The sequence below is a fragment of the Chenopodium album genome, chromosome 16 (assembly GCF_948465745.1).
Source record: "Chenopodium album chromosome 16, dcCheAlbu1.1, whole genome shotgun sequence".
In the NCBI taxonomy this organism is placed as follows: Eukaryota; Viridiplantae; Streptophyta; class Magnoliopsida; order Caryophyllales; family Amaranthaceae; genus Chenopodium; species Chenopodium album.
This window is the reverse complement of record NC_137849.1, coordinates 40,656,673-40,664,551: the sequence shown is the minus strand read 5'-3', so window position 1 is coordinate 40,664,551 and position 7,879 is coordinate 40,656,673. Positions and strand designations below refer to the sequence as shown.

The window sequence follows — 7,879 nt, the reverse complement described above, 5'->3', positions numbered from 1 at the left end:
TTTGTCTTTACACTTGTTCAAATGCCTTGACTTCTACCTATACGATTACTGGATGGTTGTTTGGCTCAAATAACCAATGTGTGTAGTGCAGTGAAGGTCTGACTCCATGAAACGCGAGCATTGGTAGCATTCAAACTTCAAAGTCATACAATTACACATGCAATAAACCAAAGAAACACAATTCATCATGTAGCACAAAAAAAAAAATTTTGTATCATTTGCATACATTCAAATAGTGACTCAATTACACTGGAGCACTAAAATTGTCCGACACCAATTCAATTAACCCATCTAATACAAATAAAGATGCAATTAACACAATCAATCACCAAATTATTTAACTATAATCACTGCAACAATAGTATCACCAACTAATTAAAGTATAATCAGCTGCCTACTTGAAATTATAACACATTCCTTCGTCGCCGCAAACGGCACAGTGCTCAGTCGCTGCGCAACTACGTTGTGAAAACCCTAACTTGATAATTCGCAGTCGCCAAAACTCCACAAATGTAGCAACAACCGGCAAAGTTCCGACACAACCGTGATTTGAATAGACTAGAATTCAAATTTAGATCTAACGCACATTATTGATGCTGGATTCAATACGAATTGAGACTACAACAGATCCTGCACCTTCTTGTGGAGGCTAGTAAGGAGAACGGAACAACAACCAGAGCGCAACGGAATTTGTTTACGGAACGGAACTGTGACAATAAGGAGGAATTAACGTCAGTTAAGTGGAAGTTAAAGGTCCTGACCCGTTATTACAATTGTGCCCTTACTAAAGTCGCGAAAAAGTCAGGTATACCCCCATATAAACTCGCTCTGTTAATATGCTATATTAACAGGGATTTTCTCTTAAAATATTGACCCATATAACTCCTATAAAAGGAGAAGCTAGATCAAACGTAGCACAACTTGTCTAATCTCTATCGATCGATATAAGCTTAAACAATATTACAATGGCTTTAACATAAGGGCAAAAACCCCATGCTGTATGCATCCCATACCCGTTACAAGGCCACATAAACCCCATGCTACAACTAGCCAAAGTCCTCCACTGTAAAGGCTTCCACATTACCTTCGTAAACACCGAGTACAATCACAATCGCCTACTGCGATCCCAAGGGCTCGATGCCCTTGCTGATCGCCCATCCTTTCGTTTTAAAACCATACCGGATGGGCTGCCCCCTATGGATGCTGACTCCTCTCAGGATGTCCCTTCGCTGTGCGCCTCCACTGAGACGAACTGTCTTAAACCCTTCAAGGAGCTCATTGCCGGCCTCAATGAGGCCGGCGATGTGCCTCCCGTGAGTTGTATTGTATCAGATGGTGCCATGTTTTTTACGATTGATGCAGCTCATGAGTTAGGTATTCCTGAGGTTTTGTTTTGGACAGCTAGTGCTTGTGGTTTTTTAGGTTATGCTCAGTACCCTAAGCTTCTTGACTTAGGCCTTACTCCTTTCAAAGGTAATTTTATGGATTTATGATTCATTTAATTCTGGAATTTTGTTTTTAATAATCATCCTTTGCTCACTCTTACTTCGATTTCAAAGTTGTAGAAGTATGGATATTTTTGTTTTGTGTATAGAATTAAATATTGATCATAAATTATTGGAAATTAAAACGCAGTTGTCTACTCTTCTAGTGGCGAATCTTAGACAAAAAAGTTAGAGAAGCCTAAGTTTGATTGTTCAACCTTTTGCTTAAAAGTTAAATAACAATACTTAACCCATTATACCACAACTTTTAATGTGCATATATTTAAGAAATTTTAGAAAATAACACCACAAAAAAACCCAAATTTTGATTATAACACCACAAAAAAAAAGTTTTTATTATAACACCACAAAAAAAAACTTAAAATTTTGATTTCACCACCGGTTAACTTTTCCATCCAAATAAACCATTAAGTGGGGCCCATAATTGACACGTGTCAATAATCTAATGGTTTAAAAAATTAAAATAAAAAAGAAAAAAAATATTTTAAAAAAAAAAAATCTATCCCCTAACCCAGCCAGCCCCACCGCGGAGCCACCTGCCCCACTGCCGGAATCACCTGCCCAGCCGTCGACACTCTAGCCTAGGCCGTCGGCACCCCCAGCCCCCACCCAAAACCGACGGAAATCGGCCCCACCACCCATTCTTGCCATCCCACTCCCCGAAAACCACCCCACGACGCAAACCCAAGGCGTCGGAACTCTCCTGCCATTGTACCGCAACATCACGCACCACCACCTACCTCAGCAACATCACCAAACTCCCCTCCCTTACCCAGATTCGTCGCCGACACTCCAACTCACACCCAAACCCAAATACGTACTGCTTTACATCTCTCACCCTCACTGTCACCTGAACCCTAACCTGCGCCCAAACCAAATCGAATCAGGATTGAGGCTGGTACGGTGTGGTGCGTGGCTCAGGTGGTTGACTGGGCTGGGTTGGCCTGGTTTTGTTGGTCGGCTAAGGGGGTCGATAGTGCGGGCTAGAGTGACGACGGTGGGCCAGAAATCGGTGTCGGTGGTGAAGGTGGTGGCCGAGTTAAGAGTTTAGGGGTTTTTCTTTTTTTTTTTTAAAAAAAAATTCTTTTATTTTTTTTTAATCCAGTAGATAACTGACACGTGTACAATGTGGGGCCCAGTAACGATTTTTTGGATGGCGTTAATGACTGGTGGTGAAATCAATTTTTTCAGTTTTTTTTGTGGTGTTATTATAATTTTTTTTTTTTTTTTTTTTTTTTTTTTTTTTTTTTTTTGTGGTGTTATAATCAAAATTTGGGTTTTTTTTGTGGTATTATTTTCTAAAATTTCCTATATTTAACATCATATTACTTATAACCGACAACTATAAAAAATAAACTTATAGGAGTTGGGTCCCTCCCCGCCATAACCAAGATCCACCCCTAATTTAATTTTTTTTTTTTGAAACCACCTAATTTAAATTGATGCATTGTAAAATTGAATATTAAGAGTAGCTCCTTTGAATTTATGGATTGTCAATCACTTGATCAATAGTAATTCAAAATTAATTGCTTAAATTTCCTAATTGAACATAAAATTTTGAATTAGCAAATTTAAGCAATTTATTGAGTTAAAATTGACAAAATACGTAAACATTTTGTTTTTCTTATTACTTTTGCTTTTGACTCCTACATGTAAGGGTATATTTGGTTCAGTTTATATCAACACCTTATTTATATATTTTCATAATGATTAAGTTAATATATATTGTATAAAAGTTTATGATTAGATGAGTTGAATTATTAAAATTTAGTTCAAATAATCGAATTAAATCAGACAAGTATCAATTGGTTTATAATAAAAATAATAAAAAAAAACTTATTCTACAATTAATTTAAGGATCTTGCGTGTTTAGGGGCGGACACTTTTTTTTTTTGAAAAATAAAATTATTCTACAATTAAATTAGCAACTATAGAATGTTCAAATTTGTCTAGTAGCAGAGGATAAAAATAGGGGGAGGACACTTATAAATAGGGACTAGGGGGCAACGGAACATTTAGTATAATTCCACAATGTGCAAAGATGCAAACCCATAATAAATGTCAAGACAAATTACACTATAATTCCACATTGTGCAACTTGATGTGTTTTGTGTTATACGTGATTACGTGGACTTTGTTCTCTTCTTCTTCATTGAAGCTTTTGTGGTAAAAGAAACAATTTTGTCTTGTATGAATTTGATATGTTAGGGGGGAAAAAATATTTTTACTTTCCAACTATAAAAGTTTCATAAGGTTTACTCAATGCGTAGTTGAAGATATTTAGAAATGAGTTAAGAGTCAGAAACAATTTTGTCTTGTATGAATTTGGTAAACACCTTTTTCATGGCTTTTTCTATGCCTTTTGGATGTGGTGAATGAAACAGACAAAATGTACGGAATATACAGTATTTGGTTGTTAGACTTCTTTTGTTAGCTAAAAAACTAGTTTTTCCACCTAAAGCCAAAAGATACAAGGACTACCTTTAGCTTTTTTTTTTTTTGTATTGGATCGTTATTATTCTTAGCATTTTTTTATAAAAATAACCAACAATCATCAACCAACTTTACTAACATACTACGTATTTATTAAGGGCCAATATTCAAACAAATAACATAAAAAGTCAACACAAACAACTAGTCAAATCATGCAAGTGAAACAATCAACAACCAACTGCAATTTAAAACCACAATTATCAGACATGATTTAAATGATTTTTGTCTAATCTAAAATATTTTATTATTTTTTTTATTTTTTTATTGATGGGATTTAGTCAAATCTAAAATGACTTTGGTCCAAAGGATTTTGGTCTAATCTAAAATATAATACTCCCCCATTATGGTAATTGCTACTCGAACTTTTGCATTTAGTCAAACTATTGATTTACTCACTATGTATTATCGTGATCCCTAACATTGTTTACATTATCATCAAATTAGGCTAGCTATATAGGGCCGTATTACACAAATTAATTTACTAAGTGTTTAATCTTTATCTTGAAATGTCTAGCTTAATGCACTTGTTTGGTACTCTTCCTATAATACTTTCAAAATTTACAACGTACATTTTCTATAAAACATTATGCAGACGAAAACTTCGCTACAAATGGCGACCTTCAAACAACCATAGATTGGGTACCTGCAATGAAAGGCATCCGAATGCAAGACCTTCCAAGTTTCATTAGAACCACTAATCCTAATGACTTTATGGTTAATTATCTTCTACGACTACTCAACAAGTCTAAAGAAGCCTCCGCGATTCTCTTCAACTCTTTCGATGCATTGGAACACGACGTCCTTGAAGCTCTTTCTTTCGATTTCCCTCCCCTTTACACCCTTGGACCGTTGCAAGTCCTTCTCGATTCCTTAGAAGGTAGCAATGACGATGAAACATATAAGTTATGTACAAGTTTATGGAAAGAGGACACACGTTGCCTCGAATGGCTTGACTCCTATGAGCCTAACTCCGTTATTTATGTGAATTTTGGAAGTGTTACTGTTATGACTAATGATCAATTAATAGAATTTGCTTGGGGACTTGCTGATAGTAACAAACCCTTCCTTTGGATTACTCGGCCTGATTTAGTCATCGGAGATTCAGCTGTTCTCCCACCAGAGTTTTTAGAAAACACGAAAGATAGGGGACTTGTTACAAGTTGGTGTGATCAAAAGCAAGTGATGACTCACCCCGCTATTGGAGGGTTTTTGACTCATTGTGGATGGAACTCGACAATAGAGACTTTAATCAATGGGGTGCCTACTGTGTGTTGGCCTTTCTTCGCTGAGCAACAGACTAATTGTTGGTTTTCTTGGAACGATTGGGGGATTGGGATGGAGATCGATGCGAATGTGAAGAGGAGTGAAGTTGAGAGGCAAGTGAGAGGATTGATGGAGGGAGAGAAAGGGAAGGAGATGAAGGAAAAGGTGATGAAGTGGAAAAGACTAGCTCATGAGGCTGTTACTGCTCCAAATGGATCTTCTTACAATAATTTGGACAGGGTTATCAATGTCCTTCAATCTTCACAATAGAAATGAGGGGAGGGGTTACGAGGAGGGTATGGTGGTTAGGGGAAGAGGGATCTGAGCAATGGTGGCACCTAGGGAGGTGTGTTTGGGCACCAGCCCACTTTGGAGGAAGGGGGTTAGGGTGGGCATGGGTAACGGTATGTTGTTTTTTTTCAATTTTTTAAAAGTTTTTTGGGCACCAATCAAGAGGTCATTTAGTCAGTGTTATAGAGGTTACTTTGTTCTTTTACAAGTGATCACATGGTATGACCAGCTGCAAAAAAAGAAAAATGCTAATAATATACATACCCTCAAAAAAAATATTCATAGAAAATAATATTTTAATACATAATTAACTATGAAACAAAACGACATTAATATGATACATAATACGGAGTATTTTTTATGAAAAATTGAAAATTATATAATTATATTAAACCTAGTTAGAATTTATTAGACATTACTTAACTTATTGGAACTTATTAGACATTATTTACTTTGTTAGACCTTATTTAACTTTTTAAACTTATTAAATTTATTAGACCCTTATTGTAGCTTATCTGAACTGGTCTGAACTTAGATGATAATATATAATTTTTGACAGATTTTTATAAGGCGAAGAGAACAAGCCCTTCATATGTATTGTCTTTAGTTTTCTACACTAGTTTAATCTTGCCCAAACTCTTTTTAAAATCATAGGAATCTCTTTTCCTCACCTTTCCAACCCAACGTTGATGCATTCATTTTTACATCAGGTTCTTCTATATTATTTCTTCCACTCCTCTAATATTACTCCCTCAATTTTTTTTTTTTTTTTTGAACATATGCATCAATTTTATTTTTGCATTATTCACATAGCATATATGTTTGACTTAACTTTTTACTATTATAAAATAAATAATTGTTATGATCTAACATGTCATTATCATAGTCGCAAGGTCTATTTTCATAATTTAATATGTGTTAATTTTTTCCAATAGACAATTAAAAAATATTAATGATCAATTACAATTACGTCTCAGCAAATGTGTCAGTCAAACTGATGCTGCTTTTAATAATAAAAAAAGAGCCAGTACACCAATTACCATTATAAGATTGTTTTCTTTTTTATTGCATAAGTTTTCTCCCTATCTCTCTCCTTATCTCATTGACCCGTATCATAAAAGTCTTGCTTTCGTCCCCTTTTGCAATATTTGAGAAATGATGAGTTTTATAGGGAGGAATGTTATGTATTTGTAAATATATAACAATGATTAAAATATTTTAAAAACACATGATAAAGAGAGAAAAGAGGAGAGAGATAGGAACAGAGAGGTCTGTAGGTGGATCCTACCTTTTTTTTGGTCAGATTGTCTCACGTGAGTGGGGACCACATGCTGATTGTTCCACTGTAAGCTTATATAGTACCATTGAATCTTCAGTGGTATTATTTATGCATAAATTTAGTACAACTGAATGCATATATAATACCATTATATGCATATATAGTATCATCGTATATTCAGTGGTATTATTTGATCATCCAATAATGCCACTCTCGTACATATATGTAAATACTCCCTCCGTTTTTTTTAAATGCATCACTTTGATTTTTGCACTATTCACATACCATGGTTGACTTGATTTTTTCACCTCTATAAAATAAATGAATGTTATTGTATAATATATCATTAGATTCGTCATAATATCTAGTTTCATTATATAATTTTGTTATAATTTTTACTAATTAACAATCAAAGATATTAATGGTTAAAGTTGCGTCTCGGCAAATGTGCCGGTCAAACTGATGCAAATAAAAGAAAACAGAGGGAGTACATGAATGCCCCTTGTTATGTATTTCTACATGCATAACATTCCTCCATTATTACTTCTCCTTGAGAAACAAAGGAAATGTTATGTTATAAAAATGAATAAAAAGTTTTATATATTACAAAAATGTGTTGCACACTAAATAAAATAAAATCATTATGTTTTATTAATATAAATTTCAACGCGATTTCTATATGACAGACCACTTGTAAAGAAAATGGAGTATCTTCTATTATATTGACAGAGTAACTATTATACTAACAATGTAACTCATAATAATAATTATACTTATTGAGTAACCCTACAATATTGACAAGTAACCTCTACATTATTATCTAAGATTCTAAGGGTGTATACTATTCGCATGATTTTCATTTATTTGAACTAATTTATACTCAATTGAACTTATCAAAACTTATTAGACATTATTAAAACTTATTTTAATTGTAATTTAACCTGGGTAACCTTTGTTATAACTTATTTTTCTAAACTGAACATATATGAACTTATTAAACATGAAATAAGGGAAAATAAGGTGAACAAAATAGGCCCTAATAGCAGAG

General features: G+C 34.2%; 1 pseudogene; it reads left to right on the top strand.

Moving 5' to 3' along the window:
* Positions 1-965: 965 nt before the first annotated feature.
* On the top strand, positions 966-5,531 carry LOC145585318 (7-deoxyloganetin glucosyltransferase pseudogene; annotated as a pseudogene).
* The last annotated feature ends 2,348 nt before the right edge of the window (positions 5,532-7,879 follow it).